The following is a 21,633-nucleotide window of genomic DNA, read 5'->3' as shown; positions in this document are numbered from 1 at the left end:
CCCAAATGATCCCGAAAAAGTCCCCAAATGACCCCGACGATATCCCGGACGGATCCCGAAAACCATCCAGAAATGATGCCGGAAGAGCCCCCGAATGATCCCGAAAAAGTCCCCAAATGACCCCGACGAGATCCCGCACGGATCCCGAAAACCATCCAGAAATGATGCCGGAAGAGCCCCAAATGATCCCGAAAAAGTCCCCAAATGACCCCGACATACTCCAGAAAAGGTTCCGAAATGGCTCCGAGGAAATCAACGACGGATCGCGAAAACCATACAGAAATGATTCCGGAAGGATCCCAAAATGATCCCGAAATAGTCCGGAAATGACCCAGATGGGATCCCGCACAGATCCAGAAATGATCCCGGAAGGGTCCAAAAACTATTCCGGAAAAGTAACAAAAAATCCCGAAATGGCTCCTACGGCATCCCGGACGGATCCAGAAATGATCTCGGAAGGGTCCCCAAATGATCCCAAAATGGTCCCGAAATGACCCTGATGGATCCGGCAAACCATCAAGAAATTATGCCGGAAGGGTCCCCAAATGATCCCGAAATAAAACAGAAAAAGTCAAGAAACGACCCCTAGAGGATCCCCAAATGATCCCGTATTAGCCCCAAAAAAGTCCCAAAATGACCCTGACGGGATCCCGAAAGGATTCCGAAAACAATACAGAAATGATGCCGGAAAGGTCCTCAAATGATCCCCTAATAGTCCCGAAATGACCGTGACGGGATCCCGACAACTATCCAGAAATGATGCCGAAAGGGTCCGCAAATGATCCCGTATTAGTCGAAAAAATGTCCCGAAAGGACCACGACGGGATCCCGGACGAATCCCAAAAACCATCCAGAAATGATGCCGGTAGGTATCCCAAATGATCCCGAAATAGTCCCGAAATGACCTCGTCGGCATCCCGGACGGATCCCGAAAATTATCCAGAAATGATGCCGGAAAGGTTCCCAAATGATCCCCTAATAATCCCGAAATTACCCTAATGGGATCCCGGACGGATAACCATGCAGAAATGATGCCGAAAGGGTTCCCAAATGATCCCGTATTAGTCGCGAAAAAGTCCCGAAATGACCCCGACGGGATCCCGGACGGATCCCGAAAACCATCCAGAAATGATGCCGAAAGGGTTCCCAAATGATCCCGTATTAGTCGCGAAAAAGTCCCGAAATGACCCCGACGGGACCCCGGACGGATCCCGAAAACCATCCAGAAATGATGCCGGATGAGCCCCAAAATGATCCCGAAAAAGTCCCCAAATGACTCCGACGAGATCCCGGACGGATCCCGAAAACCATCCAGAAATGATGCCGGATGAGCCCCAAAATGATCCCGAAAAAGTCCCCAAATGACTCCGACGAGATCCCGGACGGATCCCGAAAACCATCCAGAAATGATGCCGGAAGAGCCCCCAAATGATCCCGAAAAAGTCCCCAAATGACCCCGACGAGATCCCGCACGGATCCCGAAAACCATCCAGAAATGATGCCGGAAGGGTTCCCAAATGATCGCGAAATAGTCCCGAAATGATTCCGGAATAGTCCCGAAAATGTTCCAAAATAACCCCGACGGGATCCCGGACGGATCCCGTAAACTATACAGAAATGATCCCGGAAGGGTCCCAAAATGATCCCGAAATAGTCCCGAAAAAGTCCCGAAATTACCCCGGCGTAATCCCGGACCGATCCCGATAACCATCCAGAAATGATCCCGGAAGGGTCTCGATATGACCCTTACGGGATTACAAATAAGGTGAAGCTAATTATAAAACCATGTTAATAAGGCAGCAGGCGCATTGGAGCGAATAAAAAGTTAGATAGAAACATACAGGTAAAGCTAATAAAAGCGTGCTAATAAAAACAATTGATGGAGGGCGGATGGCGGGAGTAGAGGAGAGGACCACTGATCGTTCCTCCAAAATTGTCTAGATCTCGTTCTGTATGTACCAGATACCAAAAACTATTGATTTAGGAGAAAATTTAGATTGAGTTATAACAATTTATGGATTTTACACCAGAGGGGGAGATAAAGGGGGGCGGGCGGAGGGTGTCACTGCTTACTTTGTAAGCCCTCGACTTATTTGACCCCTCGAGTCTGTGATATTGGTGAAGGCCAGTATACGTAAAGTTATAATGTGTAAAAATTATGAAAAATAATTTCTCGAAGGGTCGTGGGACCCCCGCCCCTCTTTCCATGTTCGAAAAAAATTTCGCTAGTAGAATACTGTCTGTGTCCCAAATTTCATCAAAATCCGTGTAGCCATTCTGGCGTGATTCAGTCGCAAAGACGAAAAAATATAATAATTAAATTATAACTGTTCCTAGGGGGCGGGGACCACGCCCATTTTGAAAAATATATAGCTAGTAGATCCTTCTAGACTATTGGCTATATGTGTGCAAAATTTCATCCAAATCGGTCCAGCCGTTCTTGCGTTATTGAGTCACAAAGACAAACGTCTGGACAAACATCCAAACATCCAAACATCCAAACATCCAAACATCTAAACATCCAAACATCCAAACATCTTAACATCCAAACTTTCCCATTTATAATATATATTAGATATTAGATATATTAGATACTAGCCTTTACCCGCGGCCCCGTCCGCAAGTAGAAATTTAAATATATGGGCTATTCGCGTTAGCCTGCTTATTAAAAAAAAAAAAAATAAATAAATGTAAGGCGCGATAACCTCCGAAGAGATCTAAGGCCGAGCTTCTCTTCCAATTTGCGTCGTGCTCCTCTTGATTTTTCCCTACAAATTGGCCGGACGGGACCTACATGTTTTATGCCAACTCCGAACGGCATCTGCAAGGCAGATGAGTTTCACTGAGAGATTTTCATGGCAGAAATACAATCGGAGCGCTTGCCAGACACTGCCGAGGGGCGACCCCGCTTAGAAAAATTTTCTTCGAATTGAAAAATCTTATTTCTAAAATTTTGGTGTTGCTTTGCCCGGGAGTTGAACCCAGGGCATACGGTGTGATAGGCGGAGCACGCTACCATCACACCACGGTGGCCGCCGTGCCTATTATCTGTTTAAAATTTTGCTTTCTGTCTAATGCATTTTATTTTTGTAATTGAGTAAAAAAAAGAACTAAATGAGCTGATAACCTGATAGGATCCCAAATGATCCCGAAATTATCCAGAAAAAGCTACGAAATGATCCCCTCGCTATCGCGGATGGATCCCGAAAACCATCCAGAAATGCCTCGAAAGGGTTTCCAAAAATTCCCCGAATAGTCCCAAAAAAACCCGAAATGACAGCGACACGATTCTAGACGTATCCAGAGAACCACCCAGAAATGATCCCAGAATGTGTTCCAAAATGATCCCGTAAAGGTTCCGAAATGACCCTGACGGGCTCCCGGGCGGATCTCAAAAACCATCCAAAAAATATCCAGGAAGGGTCCCTAAATTATCCCGACATACTCCAGAAAAAGTTCCGAAATGGCTCCAAGGGGATCCACGACGGATCGCGAAAACCATACAGAAATGATTCCGGAAGGATCCCAAAATGATCCCGAAATAGTCCGGAAATGACCCAGATGGGATCCCGCACAGATCCAGAAATGATCCCGGAAGGGTGCAAAAACTATCCCGGAAAAGTAACAAAAAATCCCGAAATGGCTCCTACGGCATCCCGGACGGATCCAGAAATGATCTCGGAAGGATCCCCAAATGATCCCAAATTGGTCACGAAATGACCCTGATGGATCCGGCAAACCATCAAGAAATTATGCCGAAAGGGTCCCAAAATGATCACGAAATAATACAGAAAAAGTCAAGAAACGACCCCTAGAGGATCCCCAAATGATACCGTATTAGCCCCGAAAAGGTCCCGAAATAAACCCGACGGGATCCCGGACAAATCCCGAAAACCATCCAGAAATGATGTCGGAAGGAATCCCAAATGATTCCGAAAAAATCCCGCATTGATTCCGATAGGATCCCGAACGGATACCGAAAATCATCCAAAAGTTATGCCGGAAAGGTCCTCAAATGATCACCTAATAGTCCCGAAATGACCCTTAAGGGGTCATGGACGGATCCCATAAACCATCCAGAAATGATCCCGATATAGTCCCGAGGAAGTCCCGAAATGACCCTGACGGGATCCCGGACAGATCCCGAAATCCATCCAGAAATGATCTTGGGAGGGCCCCAAATGATCCCAAGTCCCGAAATGACCCCGACGGGATGCCGGACGAATCCCAAAAACCATCCAGAAATGATGTCGGAAGGGACCCCAATGATCCCGAAAATTATTCCGACGGGATCCTGAACGGATACCGAAAGCCATCCAGAAGTGATGCCGGAAAGGTCCTCAAATGCTCACCTAATAGTCCCAAAATGACCCTGACGGCATCCCGGACAAATCCCGAAATTCATCCAGAAATGATCTTGGGAAGGTCCCAAAATGATCCCGAAAAAACCCCGAAATGACCCTGACGGGATCCCGAAAGGATTCCGAAAACTATCCAGAAATGATGCCGAAAGGTTCCGCAAATGATCCCGTATTAGTCGAGAAAAAGTCCCGAAATGACCACGACGGGATCCCGGACGAATTCCGAAAACTATCCAGAAATGATGCCGAAAGGGTTTCCAAATGATCCCGTATTAGTCCCGAAAAAGTACCGAAATGACCCCGACGGGATCCCGGACGGATCCCGAAAACCATACAGAAATGATGCCGAAAGGGTTCCCAAATGATCCCGTATTAGCCGCGAAAAAGTCCCGAAATGACCCCGACGGGATCCCGGACGGATCCCGAAAACCATCCAGAAATGATGCCGGAGGAGCCCCCAAATGATCCCGAAATAGTCCCGAAATGACCTCGTCGGCATCCCGGACGTATCCCGAAAACTATCCAGAAATGATGTCGGAAAGGTCTTCAAATAATCCCCTAATAGTCCCGAAATGACCGTGACGGAATCCCGAACGGATCCCGACAACTATGCAGAAATGATGCCGAAAGGGTCCGCAAATGATCCCGTATTAGTCGAGAAAAAGTCCCGAAATGACCCCGACGGGATCCCGGACGAATTCCAAAAACCATCCAGAAATGATGCCGGTAGGTATCCCAAATGATCCCGAAATAGTCCCGAAATGACCTCGTCGGCATCCCGGACGGATCCCGAAAATTATCCAGAAATGATGCCGGAAAGGTCCCCAAATGATCCCCTAATAGTCCCGAAATTACCCTGATGGGATCCCGGACGGATCCCGAAAACCATCCAGAAATGATGCCGAAAGGGTTCCCAAATGATCCCGTATTAGTTGCGAAAAAGTCCCGAAATTACCCCGACGGGATCCCGGACGGATCCCGAAAACCATCCAGAAATGATGCCGGAAGAGACCCCAAATGATCCCGAAAAAGTCCCCAAATGACCCCGACGGGATCCCGGACGGATTCCGAAAACCAGCCAGAAATTATGCCGAAAGGGTTCCCAAATGATCCCGTATTAGTCGCGAAAAAGTCTCGAAATGACCCCGAAGGATCCCGGACGTATCCCGAAAACCACCCAGAAATGATGCCGGAAGAGCCCCCAAATGATCCCGAAAAAGTCCCCAAATTACCCCGACGAGATCCGGGACGGATCCCGAAAACCATCCAGAAATGATGCCGGAAGAGCCCCCAAATGATCCCGAAAAAGTCCCCAAATGACCCCGACGAGATCCTGGAAGGATCCCGAAAACCATCGAGAATTGATGCCGAAAGGGTTCCCAAATGATCCCGTATTAGTCGCGAAAAAGTCCCGAAATGACCCCAACGGGATCCCGGACGGATCCCGAAAACCATCCAGAAATGATGCCGGAAGAGCTCCCAAATGATCCCGAAAAAGTCTCCAAATGACCCCGACGGGATCCCGGACGGATCCCAAAAACCATCCAGAAATGATGCCGGAAGAACCCGCAAATGATCACGAAAAAGTCCCCAAATTACCCTGACGAGATCCCGGACGGATCCCGAAAACCATCCAGAAATGATGCCGAAAGGGTCCCCAAATGATCCCGTATTAGTCGCGAAAAAGTCCCGAAATGACCCCGACGGGATGCCGGACGAATCCCTAAGACCATCCAGAAATGATGCCTAAAGGGACTCCAAATAACCCCGAAAAAGTCCCGTAATGATCCCGGAAACAATCAAGAATTTATCTCTCGAAGGTACGCAAATAATTCCGAAAGTACCCCGACGGGATCCCGGACGGATCCCGAAAACCATCCAGAAATGATGCCGGAAGGGTCCCCAAATGATCGCGAAATAGTCCCGAAATGATTCCGGAATAGTCCCGAAAATGTCTCAAAATAACCCCGACGGGATCCCGGACGGATCCCGAAAACGATACAGAAATGATCCCGGAAGGGTCCCAAAATGATCCCGAAAAAGTCCCGAAATTACCCCGGCGGGATCCCGGACCGATCCCGAAAACCATCCAGAAATGATCCCGGAAGGGCCTCGATATGACCCTTACGGGATTACAAATAAGGTGAAGCTAATTATAAAACCATGTTAATAAGGCAGCAGGCGCATTGGAGCGAATGAAAAGTTATATAGAAACATACAGGTAAAGCTAATAAAAGCGTGCTAATAAAAACAATTGAAGGAGGGCGGATGGCGGGTGTAGAAGGATAGGACTACTGATCGTTCCTCCAAAATTGTCTAGATCTCGATCTGTATGTGCCAGATACCAAAAACTATTGAAGTAGGAGAAAATTTATATTGAGTTATAACAATTTATAGATTTTACACCAGAGGGTTGATAAAGGGGAGAGGGGGCGGCGGAGTGTTTCACTGCTTGCTTTGTAAGCCCTCGACTTATTTGACCCCTTGAGTCTGTGATATTGGTGAAGGCCAGTATACGTAAAGTTATAATGTGTAAAAATTATTAAAAAGTAATTGCTCGAAAGGGTCGTGGGACCCCCACCCCTCTTTCCATGTTCGAAAAAAATTTCGCTAGTAGACTACTGTCTGTGTCCAAATTTCATCAAAATCCGTGTAGCCATTCTGGCGTGATACACTCGAAAAGACGAAAAAATATAATAATTAAATTATAACTGTTCCTAGGGGCCGGGGACCACGCCCCTTTTGAAAAATATATAGCTAGTAGATCCTTCTAGACTATTGGCTATATGTGTGCAAAATTTCATCCAAATCGGTCCAGCCGTTCTTGCGTTATTGAGTCACAAAGACAAACATCTGGACAAACATCCAAACATCCAAACTTTCCCATTTATAATATACTAGCCTTTACCCGCGGCCCCGTCCGCAAGGAGAAAATGAAATATGTGGGCTATTCACGTTAGCCTGCTTATAAAGTTATCTGTTTAAAATTTTTTTTCTGTCTAATGCATTTTATTTTTGTAATTGAGTAAAAAAAAGAACTTTATGAGCTGATAACCTGATAGGATCCCAAAATGATAACGAAATTATCCAGAAAAAGCCACGAAATGACCCCGACGCTATCGCGGACGGATCCCGAAAACCATCCAGAAACGCCCCGGAAGTGTTTCCAAAAGTTCCCGAAGTAGTCCCAAAAAAACCCGAAATGACAACGACACGATTCTAGACTTATCCAGATAACCACACAGAAATGATGCCTGAAGGGTACCAAATTGATCCCGAAATAGTCCCGAAAAAGTTCCGAAATTACCCTGACGGGCTCCCGGACGGATCTCAGAAACCATCCAGAAAATATCCAGGAAGGGTCCCTAAATTATCCCGACTAACTCCAGAAAAAGTTCCGAAATGGCTCCGAGGGGATCCACGATGGATCGCGAAAACCATACAGAAATGATTCCGGAAGGATTCCAAAATGATCCCGAAATAGTCCGGAATTGACCCAGATTGGATCCCGCACAGATCCAGAAATGATCCCGGAAGGGTGCAAAAACTATCCCGGAAAAGTAACAAAAAATCCCGAAATGGCTCCTACGGCATCCCGGACGGATCCAGAAATGATCTCGGAAGGGTCCCAAAATGATCCCAAAATGGTCCCGAAATGACCCTGATGGATTCGGCAAACCATCAAGAAATTATGCCGAAAGGGTCCCAAAATGATTCCGTAAAAGTCCCGCATTGATTCCGACGGGATCCCGAACGGATACCGAAAATCATCCAGAAGTGATGCCGGAAAGGTCCTCAAATGATCACCTAATAGTCCTGAAATGACCCTTAAGGGGTCATGGACGGATCCCATAAACCATCCAGAAATGATCCCGATATATTCCCGAAGAATTCCGGAAATGACCCTGACGGGATCTCGAACGCACCCCTAAATGACCCTGACGGGATCCCGGACAGATCCCGAAATCCATCCAGAAATGATCTTGGGAGGGACCCCAAATGATCCCGAAAAAGTCCCGCAATGATTCCGAGGGGATCCTGATCGGATACCGATAACCATCCAGAAGTGATGCCGGAAAGGTCCTCAAATGATCACCTAATACCAAAATGACCCTGACGGAATCCCGGACTGATCCCAAAATCCATCCAGAAATGATCTTGGGAAGGTCCCAAAATTATCCCGAAATAGTCTCGGAAAAGTTCAGAAATTACCCTGACGGGTTCCCGGACGAATCCTGAAAGCCATCTCTAAATGATCCCGAAAAAGTCCCGAAATGACCCTGACTGGACCCCGAAAGGATCCCGAAAACTATCCAGAAATTATGCCGGAAATGTCCTCAAATGATCACCTAATAGTTCCGAAAAGACCCTGACGGGATCCCGAACGGATCCCGACAACTATCTAGAAATGATGCCGAAAGGGCCTGCAAATGATCCCGTATTAGTCGAGAAAAAGTCCCGAAATGAACCCGACGGGATGCCGGACGAATCCCAAAAACCAGCCAGAAATGATGCCGGAAGGGACACCAAATGATCCCGAAAAAGTCCCGCAATAATTCCGACGGGATCCTGAGCGGATACCGAAAACCATCCAGAAGTGATGCCGAAAAGGTCCTAAAATGATCACCTAATAGTCCCAAAATGACCCTGACGGCATCCCGGACAGATCCCGAAATCCATCCAGAAATGATCTTGGGAGGGTCCCAAAATTATCCCGAAATAGCCTGGGAAAAGTCCAGAAATTACCCTGACGGATACCGGACGAAACCTGAAAACCAATCTTAAATGATGCCGAAAAAGTCCCGAAATGACCCTGATGGGACCCGGAAAGGATCCCGAAAACTAACCAGAAATGATGCCGGAAAGGTCCTCAAATGATCTCCCAATAGTTCCGAAAAGACCCTGACGGGATCCCGAACGGATCCCGACAACTATCCAGAAATGATACCGAAAGGGCCCTCAAATGATCACGTATTAGTCGAGAAAAAGTCCCGAAATGACCCCGACGGGATCCCGGACGAATCCCAAAAACCATCCAGAAATGATGCTGGTAGGTATCCCAAATGATCCCGAAATAATCCCGAAATGACCTCGTCGGCATCCCGGACGGATACCGAAAATTATCCAGAAATGATGGCGGGAAGGTCCACAAATGATCCCCTAATAGTCCCGAAATTACCCTGATGGGATCCCGGACGGATCCCGAAAACCATCCAGAAATGATGCCGGAAGAGCCCCCAAATGATCCCGAAAAAGTCCCCAAATGACCCCGACGATATCCCGGACGGATCCCGAAAACCATCCAGAAATGATGCCGGAAGGGTCCCCAAATGATCCCGAAATAAAACAGAAAAAGTCACGAAACGACCCCTAGAGGATCCCCAGATGATCCCGTATTAGCCCCAAAAAAATCCCAAAATGACCCTGACGGGATCCCGAAAGGATTCCGAAAACAATACAGAAATGATGCCGGAAAGGTCCTCAAATAATCCCCTAATAGTCCCGAAATGACCGTGACGGGATCCCGACAACTATCCAGAAATGATGCCGAAAGGGTCCGCAAATGATCCCGTATTAGTCGAAAAAAAATCCCGAAAGGACCACGACAGGATCCCGACCGAATCCCAAAAACCATCCAGAAATGATGCCGGTAGGTATCCCAAATGATCCCGAAATAGTCCCGAAATGACCTCGTCGGCATCCCGGACGGATCCCGAAAATTATCCAGAAATGATGCCGGAAAGGTTCCCAAATGATCCCCTAATAGTCCCGAAATTACCCTAATGGGATCCCGGACGGATCCCGAAAACCATCCAGAAATGATGCAGAAAGGGTTCCCAAATGATCCCGTATTAGTCGCGAAAAAGTCCCGAAATGACCCCGACGGGATCCCGGACGGATCCCGAAAACATCCAGAAATGATGCCGAAAGGGTTCCGAAATGATCCCGTATTAGTCGCGAAAAAGTCCCGAAATGACCCCGACGGGATCCCGGACGGATCCCGAAAACCATCCAGAAATGATGCCGGATGAGCCCCAAAATGATCCCGAAAAAGTCCCCAAATGACCCCGACGAGATCCCGGACGGATCCCGAAAACCATCCAGAAATGATGCCTGAAGAGCCCCCAAATGATCCCGAAAAAGTCCCCAAATGACCCCGACGATATCCCGGACGGATCCCGAAAACCATCCAGAAATGATGCCGGAAGAGCCCTCAAATGATCCCGAAAAAGTCCCCATATGACCCCGACGAGATCCCGCACGGATCCCGAAAACCATCCAGAAATGATGCCGGAAGGGTCCCCAAATGATCGCGAAATAGTCCCGAAATGATTCCGGAATAGTCCCGAAAATGTTCCAAAATAACCCCGACGGGATCCCGGACGGATCCCGTAAACTAAACAGAAATGATCCCGGAAGGGTCCCAAAATGATCCTGAAATAGTCCCGAAAAAGTCCCGAAATTACCCCGGCGTAATCCCGGACCGATCCCGAAAACCATCCAGAAATGATCCCGGAAGGGTCTCGATATGACCCTTACGGGATTACAAATAAGGTGAAGCTAATTATAAAACCATGTTAATAAGGCAGCAGGCGCATTGGAGCGAATAAAAAGTTAGATAGAAACATACAGGTAAAGCTAATAAAAGCGTGCTAATAAAAACAATTGATGGAGGGCGGATGGCGGGAGTAGAGGAGAGGACCACTGATCCTTCCTCCAAAATTGTCTAGATCTCGTTCTGTATGTACCAGATACCAAAAACTATTGATTTAGGAGAAAATTTAGATTGAGTTATAACAATTTATGGATTTTACACCAGAGGGGGAGATAAAGGGGGGCGGGCGGAGGGTGTCACTGCTTACTTTGTAAGCCCTCGACTTATTTGACCCCTTGAGTCTGTGATATTGGTGAAGGCCAGTATACGTAAAGTTATAATGTGTAAAAATTATGAAAAATAATTTCTCGAAGGGTCGTGGGACCCCCACCCCTCTTTCCATGTTCGAAAAAAATTTCGCTAGTAGACTACTGTCTGTGTCCCAAATTTCATCAAAATCCGTGTAGCCATTCTGGCGTGATTCAGTCGCAAAGACGAAAAAATATAATAATTAAATTATAACTGTTCCTAGGGGGCGGGGACCACGCCCCTTTTGAAAAATATATAGCTAGTAGATCCTTCTAGACTATTGGCTATATGTGTGCAAAATTTCATCCAAATCGGTCCAGCCGTTCTTGCGTTATTGAGTCACAAAGACAAACGTCTGGACAAACATCCAAACATCCAAACATCCAAACATCCAAACATCCAAACATCCAAACATCCAAACATCTAAACATCCAAACATCCAAACATCTTAACATCCAAACTTTCCCATTTATAATATATATTAGATATTAGATTAGATTAGATTTGGGCGGTCCTTTTAATTTATATTAACGATTTTTCAGTACCACTCCCACAGACGGCAATATCTGCATTAGGTTAGGTTGACCTGGCCAGTCCATGAAGCCCACACATAGACCGAATGAATAAGTAGGATTACAAGAAGTTTGTTTAAAGACCAAACTGATAAACACTACCAAAAACCAGGACCTATGTCATAAAATAACTCCGCCCTCTTGCAAATGCTATAAGCTTTCCAGAATCTATGATATTTGCTGCTTCTAGTTCCGACAACTGTGTCACCCCCAATAGCTGGAGTCTTAGCCTAGCAAGCGCAGGCTCTTACACTTTGATACACATCTAGATGCTGCGCTAAGCGTAATTATTGTTATAAAGAAAATAAATAAGTTTTCGTATGTTTTTTTTGTATAAATATCTTTGTGTACCATGGGTAAACGAGAGGAAGGGAAAACTAGGGAACGATAGGTACAAAGATAAAGGAAGATATAGAGTTAGACAAATGTATAGAGATATGGAGGGACAGAGAAAGGGAGGGATCTACAGAGAATGATGTGGACGGAGTGAGGGAGGTAGGGGAGACGGAGACGGAGATAGAGACACGGCGAGACAGAAATTGAGAAGGATTGGCGGGTAAATGGTAGGATAACAGAGCGGGAGAGGAGATAGAGGAAGCAGTAGAGAGTAAGAAGAGATGGCGAGGCGAAGTAACAGATAAAAACCTTTAGAAATGTATGAAGTTTAGGCAAACAATGCCTATCGGAACTGGGAGTATATTTAGAATCTAAGCTTTTTTACTCTGGTGTTGTTATGTAGGATATTTTTAATATGTTGCCACTTGCTTGAAATCAAAAAAACTCAATATACATATAAACAAAGGGTATTTTACAAAGTTTTCAACAGCAGAGTTTCACCTAACTTTAATAATGTAATTGTATATTTCAAAGCTATGGAATTTCTGAGGCACAGCAAAGTCGCACTCAACCCTGATACTTTAACTTCACTTCAGCAGTGCTGAGTTGTCTGCAGTTACTTCTGCTTAATGAGAGCAGGCACTTATCCAGCGCTTATTTCGAAATCTTCCCAAGGTTGGCTGTGACTAATATACTTCTGACTCTGTGCAACAGAGTCTCTGGTCGTATATTTAACGATTACTTCAGAATTGTAAACTTAACCAAATGGAAAAGGTAAATTTGCCATCGTAGCTCAATAATTTTTTGAGCCCTCAGTTAAAGAATCAAATGTGTGATGTTGGGCTCGCCATTCGAATTAAGCTAATATTGTACCGCAATAAACTCAACAACAAAGAATCAAGACGATTCACATCTATATTATAATGAAAATTTTCACAACCAACTTGGCTTAAATTAAATAGTACATTTTGAACGCAAAAATTCAACTGAAAATTTTCGAGGCAAAACTCATTGACAACTATCCACCTTTAAACATGTATCTATCCGTTTTTCACTTCAAAGCTTATATACTTTTGTTTTATAAATGTATTTTGTGCGAGATTTTTCAATTAAGGCCATCATGCCCACATCTTCCCTAACGAGGAACACCTGTCAACCTGCAATTGAGTGGCTTACAGGAAAAAAATTGTTGGAACAGAATAAAAATTATGCTTCAAATTAAAATTTTAAATATTGATTTACTCGTACCCACAAATGCCACGCCCACCACATGCACAATTTTGTTGACCGTTAAAATGCAATCTGCGTTAATTGTGACATTATTTAGTTGTTGGCGGTTGGCAGAGAGTTGGTGAAAATTAAAATCACGCAACTACGTACGAATACTTGCGACCGCTTTGCTCTTCCACCCGCTGGAAATGCAGTTGGCTCGTCTGGAAAATATTTGTTGTTATCACTTAAATGCCATCAATATTGGCAAACAAGACTCGGCTTAATCAAACGTAAATTGGAAAATTGCGGTTTTTACTATAATTTGAATTGGTGTAAGTGTTAGTGTTTGTTATATGTATGTATGTGTTTATTTAAGGGTGTTCGCCGGTTAATAGTCTTGGCCTGCTGAGCTGGGTGTGGCAATTAATTAAATTTAATGTATTGATATGTGCATGAAGGCCTTTACTCGTAGGGAAGATACTTTTATACCCAGCTGCATTTATAATAGCGTTTGTAAGCTTGTTCGCCTAACGACATTTTGTAGGGATTACATTTAAAAAGTGAGGCCTAATCTTATTACCTTCTAATGCATCTTCTTATTCGTATCCATTCCTTATTCTATTTATCTCCACTTCCATTCATACTCACAGCTCTCACTGCTACTCCCACTTCCATTCATACTCACATTCCAACTAGCATTCCCACTCCCATTCCAACCACCACATCTCTCGCGCCACAATTTCCTCATATATGGAGCAAATATTGAATACCTGCTGCAAATATTTGAGGAGATAAAGCGAGTTTAAGTTTTTCTTATTATGGGGCGGGGCACCGCCTACTTTTCGTACAATTTTTCCTAAACCATTCGTGAACCATATCGAACGAAACACAAAAAATTATCGGCATCGGTCAAACCGCTTTTGAGATTTAGCGACACTAATGCACACCAATACATTTTTATATATATAAATAGATATCACTTATACACATGTGTTCTCAATATAAAATATATCTAGCACAATCGATTCTTCAAATAATAAAAACTTTGGTTCGATCACATTATTTTTCAGCTCCATTAATGAAAGGTATGGGGCCTTCGGCAGAGCCGAAGACAGCCCCGTCTTAGTTTGTTTCATTTTATTACTGTCCATCCTTTACTCCATGTTTCTATCTATCACTACCACTCCGTCACCCGCTCCCATACCCACTCCCACTCCCTCTCTCACTCACATTAACACCATCACTTCCACTTCTTTTGCCATTGCTTCTTCCACACCCACTCCTACTTCTACTCATTGCCACGTCCGTATTACTACTCTCTCTCACACTTTCTCTCCCATTCATACTTTACTCTTAGTCCCATTCCTATTACCACTCATGCTCCCACTCCCACCCCCAATTTCACTCCCAATCCCTGTCTTTCTCCCACTTATGCTCACTCTACCTCTCTTCCATAAATTTCCTCGTATATGGAATCTCTATACCAAATATTGCATATCTGCTTCACCTGAGCGACTGATTTCAATATCCTTGTTTTTATAAACCACTATGAAACTATTTGAAACTAACGCAGGTTCAATTTTTAAAATCACATAGATCTTTATGTATAAGATATAGATATATAATTAAGATCTTCTGCTGCCCGAAAATATTCCTCCATGCGATGTATTTACTCTCCAAGGAAATAAAGGCATTTGTCATATTGACGCTTCTGCAAAAACAATTTTATATCTTCTTGCTCTTCTTTAAGATCATGTATCGTCCGTTTTTCCTCCCTTCACTCTCTCTTCTACTCCCACTTTCTTTCCTCTTTCTCCACCTCCCGTACTTTTCTTAAACTCCCCTCTCTTACTTCCTGTCCTTTCTATTTTTCCCTCGCACTTTCCCCCTTTTTAACTCAACTTTCTCCTCTCACTTTCATTCTTCTACCCCAATCTCCATCTATTTTTCTGCCACTCTACTTTCTCTTTTTCCCCTCTCAAAGTCACAGTCTAATCTCTTATTTTGCCTACTTATTGCCTTTCCTTCCGCTTTTATTTTTGACCACTTAAAGCCCGTATAAACAAATAAGATCCCGAAAGAAATGTTTCTCAATAGTATGATAGTCAAGGAGGTACCCCTGTACCAGATCTCAAGCAAATCGCAACCATAAAAATTCTTTTTACAAAGGGTCGGCTACTGGTCCACTTCCCGTAAAGAAACGTTTTAATATATTAAGCTAGACAAAGAGGTACCCCTGTTAAAAATCCCAAAACGATTGCTCCATAGGAATAGGTCGGTCTCTGTACGACTTCCCGGAAAAGTTTCTCAAATATTATCTTGGTCAAAGAGTTGCCTTGTTCCGAATGACAAGCGGGTCGCACCGTATATTTTTTTTGGAATAGGTCGGCCCTTTGTTTACTTCCGGAAAAGAAAAGGCAAATAACCTTTCATATTGCATTAAACAATTAAAACATTCTCAAATTCCTCAGAACAAACACACAAAATTTCATTGCAACCCTTTTAGTCCTTTAACAGGAGTCACGGCGGTGGATTTCTATGGCGGGTATTCTAATTGAACACATGCGCTCTAAATTAGGCTTGGTTAGTGATAACAGATGTAGCAAGTGCGGCTTGAAGGAGGAAACAATCGAGCATGTTTTGCATTGGTAGCTTGCGTTCGCTAGGCTAATACTCCAGTTATAAGGAGTGATACAGCTATCAAACCTAAACGCAGCAAGTGGCATAAGTCTTAGAAAGCCTCTAGTATTTGCTAAGAGGACGGAGTTATTTTATATATAGGTCTTGATTTCTGATAGACTTTTTTAGGTTTTTTGGTCGTTAAACAGACTTCTGTCAACACTATGGACTGATTCGGTCTATGTGATGTCCTCACGAACCAGGCAGTTCCATGTTTTTCTCATTTTAAGTAAGTTTTATATGTTCCGAGTGCATAAAAGCAATATAAAGACATGTACGAATACACAGATTAACGAATACAGTTTATGATTATGAGTTCGTTAAAAGTAAATATTTAAACCAAGAACTCCCTTGAATGAAATCACCAAAAGTAAAATGAGAGGGGGTTGTGGCAGGTGACGAAAGTTTTGGAAGTGTTAAATGCCTTTCACTCACATGCTTTTGACATATCTACATTCAAGTATTTCACTATTCACATTTGTTATTATTTCCTACGTTCCTTTTATTTATTCATTTAATCGTTCATTGACTTAATCATACCAGATGCAAACATCGCAGTTCCAGAAACCATATCGTAGTTTCTTTATTTGTATGAATACATCTTTATGTACATATATGGATGTATGTTGGTCTTTCATTTCTATAAATTCATTCATACCCGCTTATTTTATTTCTTTATTTCGGTACAATTTTTCATTTACTATATTATTTGTTGAACGGTTTCCCCTTTCAGTGCGCAACAACAAAGCAACGGTGTGGTAAGCAACACGCGTTATGTTGCACCGAAAAACTTAATGAGTGACTTGCACGAAAGTTTTGGTATAAATCGCATTTAATGCTTAACATTCAAAGTGAATGATCTGCGAAAAATAAAACAGTTTTCGGTTTGTTTATGTTCAAAAGAGTTAGGGTTAGATGGGGGTATTGGATAGGGTTTTGTGTAAAACATACAAATGGACAAATCTTCTTCAAAGCAACGATCATTTACGTGAACGTAACAAAATTTCTTCACCGCCATAAAGGAAGCGCGATGGACAGGGCAAGGCAGAAGAGCGATGGGGTCCTGAATATCCAGAATACTTTATTCTATAGACTCCAAAAACGACTGATTTTGGCCGTTGTATTAAACATTGCTTTATATACTCAAATTATGGAAATGAGTTTCAGGTATATTATGCAGTTTGTAACCGAAAAATTTAGTTCTATTAACAAATTCCAACAACAAAAGTGACGGTACTAAATTCGCCTCCTTCTTACCTATACATGCTCAGGCGCGTAGTTATACCCAAGGTTGCTTCACTTTATTTGATGTAAAAAGTGAAATCGCAGCTGGACGCAGGTAGACCTTATGAATTCAGCTAACTGATTATTTAGCAAACTTTAGCTACTGTAAATTTCACGGAGACCTTTTTTTCCTTTTTTATTTTCCATCAAATTTCGAAAAATATCCTAAAAATAGGCTCTTCGAAAAACAGGTAGATCTCACAAATTTTATAAAATAAAATAATAAAAAAATTTTTTAAATTGAACGGTTTTATTGAAAACAATATTTACATGAAATAATAATAATACTAAAAGCTAGAAAATAATTAGTTAAAAATGTGAGGCGTAGCATAACCTGATTAAGGTTCAGTTGGTCCTATATATGACTATCAATAGAAATTTGACGCGTCCAACGCTTTTATTTAATTGTCTGATCAATGCCCTAGATTGATAAGGAGTGTGATGACTGTACTAGTCTTACCTAATTACATATTTTCTAGCTTTTCGTATTATTATTATTTCATGTAAGTATTGTTTTCAATAAAACTCTTCAATAAAACCGTTTAACTTAACAATTTTTTTTAAATTATTTTATTTTCAAGTTTTTAGTCTTTATTTAATTGCCTATTATTTCCCATTATATTTAGTTCATTTAGTGACTCATTATTACAAGGACTCTTTCCTGACAATTTGTTACAACCTAAGTCCTCAATACATAATCCTTCCAAAGACTTTACTCGACTCTGCGCCACGTAGGCTTGTCACTCCTCCAACTCCAAAATATTTTGATGTCATTTCTGCCGGACTGTATGTAATATTTGTTCCAAATATGAGCCAAATCGGACATCATAGGTCGCTTTCTATTCATGTATGTATTATGTGCTCCAAATATGGACCAACTCGGACCACAAATAGGATTTTGTTGAATATCTCGATCCTTGCGCCACCTAGCGGCGATTTTTTTCATAGGTCGCTTTCTATTCTTGTATGTATTATGTGTTCTATGAGCCAAATCGGACATCATAGGTCGCTTTGTATTTATGTATGTATTATGTGCTCCAAATATGGACCAACTCGGACCAAAAATAGGACTTTGTTGAATATCTCGATCCTTGCGCCACCTAGCGGCGTTTCTTTTCATAGGTCGCTTTCTATTCTTGTATGTATTATGTGTTCTAAATATGAGCCAAATCGGACCACAAATACGATTTTTTGAATATCTCGATCCTTGCGCCACCTAGCGGCGATTTTTTTCATAGGTCGATTTCTGTTTTTGTATGCATTATGAGTTCCAAATATGAGCCAAATCGGACCTCAAATACGATTTTTTTGAGAATCTCGATCCTTGCGCCACTTAGCGGCGATTTTTTTCATAGCTCGCTTTCTATTCATGCATGTATTATGATTCCAAATATGAGCCAAATCGGATAACATATACAATTTTTGTGAATATATCGATCCTTGCGCCACCTAGCGGCGATTTTTTTCATAGGTCGCCTTCTATTCTTGCACGTATTATGTGTTCCAAATATGAGCCAAATTTGATCACAAATACAATTTTTTTCATAGGTCGCTATCTGTTCTTGTATGTATTATGAGTTCCAAATGAGCCAAAGCGGACCACAAATACGATTTTGTGAATATCTCGATCCTTGCGCCACCTATCGAGTATTTTTTTTTTATTGCATTGTCATCGGGTTCTGAACTATATTCCAAGTTTCAAGCTTGTAGCTTATCGGTTAGTTACTTAAATTTGAATTACAAAATTCGTTCACAACGGCCGTGCAGCCCTGCAGCCTGTGAAGTCAACCTAAATAAAAGAGTTAAAAAAAACAAATTTTATGTTTTGCCTCAACCTAGAATTAAATATCTTTTCGTTATAATGCAAGAAAGCAGCAGCAGGCCGTTTTATATAGACAAAACAATTTTTAATACAACAAAAAAAACAAAAACCACAAATTTTTCTAAGTGTTAGAAATTAAATAACCGGAACTACCTCCTAAAATATCACTGTCTGTTTAATAAGAGTTATATATTCGTAATCCCTGGAAAATTCTCTATTAAATACATGTATTAGGTTTATCGAACGCTTTCATGAAAATTATGATTTTTGCCAGGCTTTTCGGCCAAAGGCGCAATAGTGCGCCGTCTACTACAGTGGCCGTTTGAATAAACACGAAAACCGGAGCTAAGGTTTTGGGATTGTGAGGGCTGCGATCCGCATTAAGGCGGAGTTTTTGAATATACTTACAGACCTATAGACGATGCGGATGAAAAGGATTAGGACGCGTTCTATGGAAAACTAGAAACAAAATACTTTGACCGCCCGCTACGATATTTAAATCATGCTGGGCGACTTTAATTCCCGGGTTTAGCAAGGACCGAAGTCTCCAACAATCGAAATTTTTTCCTCCACAATGAAACATCTTAAAATGCTGCTTACTGAGAGCAGTCTTCGACCTGACGAGGTGACCGAGCAGTGGGAGCATATTAGGCTCTTACTATGTCGCTGCTGACACTGTGGCTTCCAGCCTATAGGGCCATGTTGCATACGAGCGGATCATTATTGTGAAGCGAAGAAGGAAGAGAGGCGCATATTTAGAAGGAGAACGGGGACGAGAACGGCGTGGGTAATAAAAATAAATAAATAAAATAAAAAAAGCTTCAGATGCTGGCTGATAGAAATTATGCGCCAAAGTTCTACCGAAAACTCGGGCGGATACGAAAGGTTTCAAGGGGCAGATTCTTGCAGAAACGATAATGGCGACCTGGTAACTGGCGTACAGAGTGAGCTTAAGTTGTATAAGGAACACTTCTCCTTATTGCAAGAAAACGGAGGGGAAGACAATCCCGATACCCCAATAGCCGATGATGGAAAGAACGGTCCTGCACCCAAATTTGATGAGTTGTGCTATTCTCACAGCCGACTAAAAAACTACAAGGCGGCAGATAATGACGGAATACCCACTGAGTTTTTAAAACACCGATGCGACGAGTAGGTAAAGAAAATACATCAGCACCTTTGCAAAATATGGTCGGATGAGCGCATGCCTCCAGATGGGAACTTAATTGTGCTCTGGCTAATCTATTTAATCCCGCAAGCCGCTCAAATTACCGCGGAGTCACGTTGCCTTATATGGCGTATAACGTTTTATCTAGCGTACGGTGCGAAATACTGAATCCCAAAGTCAACAAACTGATTGACTCCTATCAGTGCGGCTTCAGATTTGATAAATCTACTATTGAGCAGATTTTCACGATGCGCCTGATCCTCACGATAAGAGAATCGATCGTCTTTCTGTCGACTTCAACTGACAGCGCGAAAAGAAGTTGCTTGTACGTTGCTGTGCATGTCCGAATTTAAGTTCCCTGCAAAGTTATTAAGACTCTGCCAAATGATCGAGCATCACTACCGCTCCAAGCCATTCGAGACAAGACGAGGCGACTTCCTTTCGTGAGATTTTTTTAATATAATGATGGATAAAATAATTCTAACAGCAGAACTAATAAGAGGGTACAATTACCGGCGTATACTGATGATATTGTTATTATAGTTAGTTCTGCCTTCTCTGGATAAGACTAAGAAATCAAAGAGTGCGTCTTGGCAGCCACGTCACTTTTGACGAACATAAATTGGAGACTGGGAAGGATGTCCTCTATTTGGGCGCCAGAATTAACACCAAACACAGTTTTAGCTTAGAAATCAAACGGAGAATAACCCCTTCAGTCGCTCATCATACCTCTTTTTGATGTAAGGCTCAGATTGCTCGAAAGAAAAGTTCTCCGAAAGAGATATGGTCCTGTCTGTAATGCCCACAGCGAGTATCGAAGGAGGTAGTGATGAGCTGTATAAGATGATAGAAGACACAGATATGACGATAGTGCAGCGAATAAAATCTCAAAGGCTTTGTTGGCTTGGTAATGTTATGCGAATGGACGAAGACGCTCCGACCAAGAAAGTTTTTCAGTCGACAACCCAGTTTAAAAGCAGAGGAAGGGGGACCTCCAAAGAATTGGGAGAGGCAGGTGGAGGAAGACTTGACCTCCGTTGGTTATTGCGAAACAGGGATAGCTTGAGTAACTTGTTACGAAACGGCCGAAATCGCTTCGTCGTTTAAGCGCCAATTAACGATAAAGGCTGCCTCTAAATAGGAGCGCCAGCAAACAAAGTTCTCGGTGAAAAATTTGATATTAAATATCAAAACATGTACTTCCGCTTATCATTCATGTAGTTACCACTACATACGGTCCCACTGTAACAGCGACCAGCAAGCGAATGAGAATGCACAGCCAAAAGCAAGTAATC

The sequence above is a fragment of the Eurosta solidaginis genome, chromosome 4, assembly GCF_040869045.1.
Source record: "Eurosta solidaginis isolate ZX-2024a chromosome 4, ASM4086904v1, whole genome shotgun sequence".
Lineage (NCBI taxonomy): Eukaryota > Metazoa > Arthropoda > Insecta > Diptera > Tephritidae > Eurosta > Eurosta solidaginis.
This window is presented reverse-complemented; position numbering follows the sequence as displayed.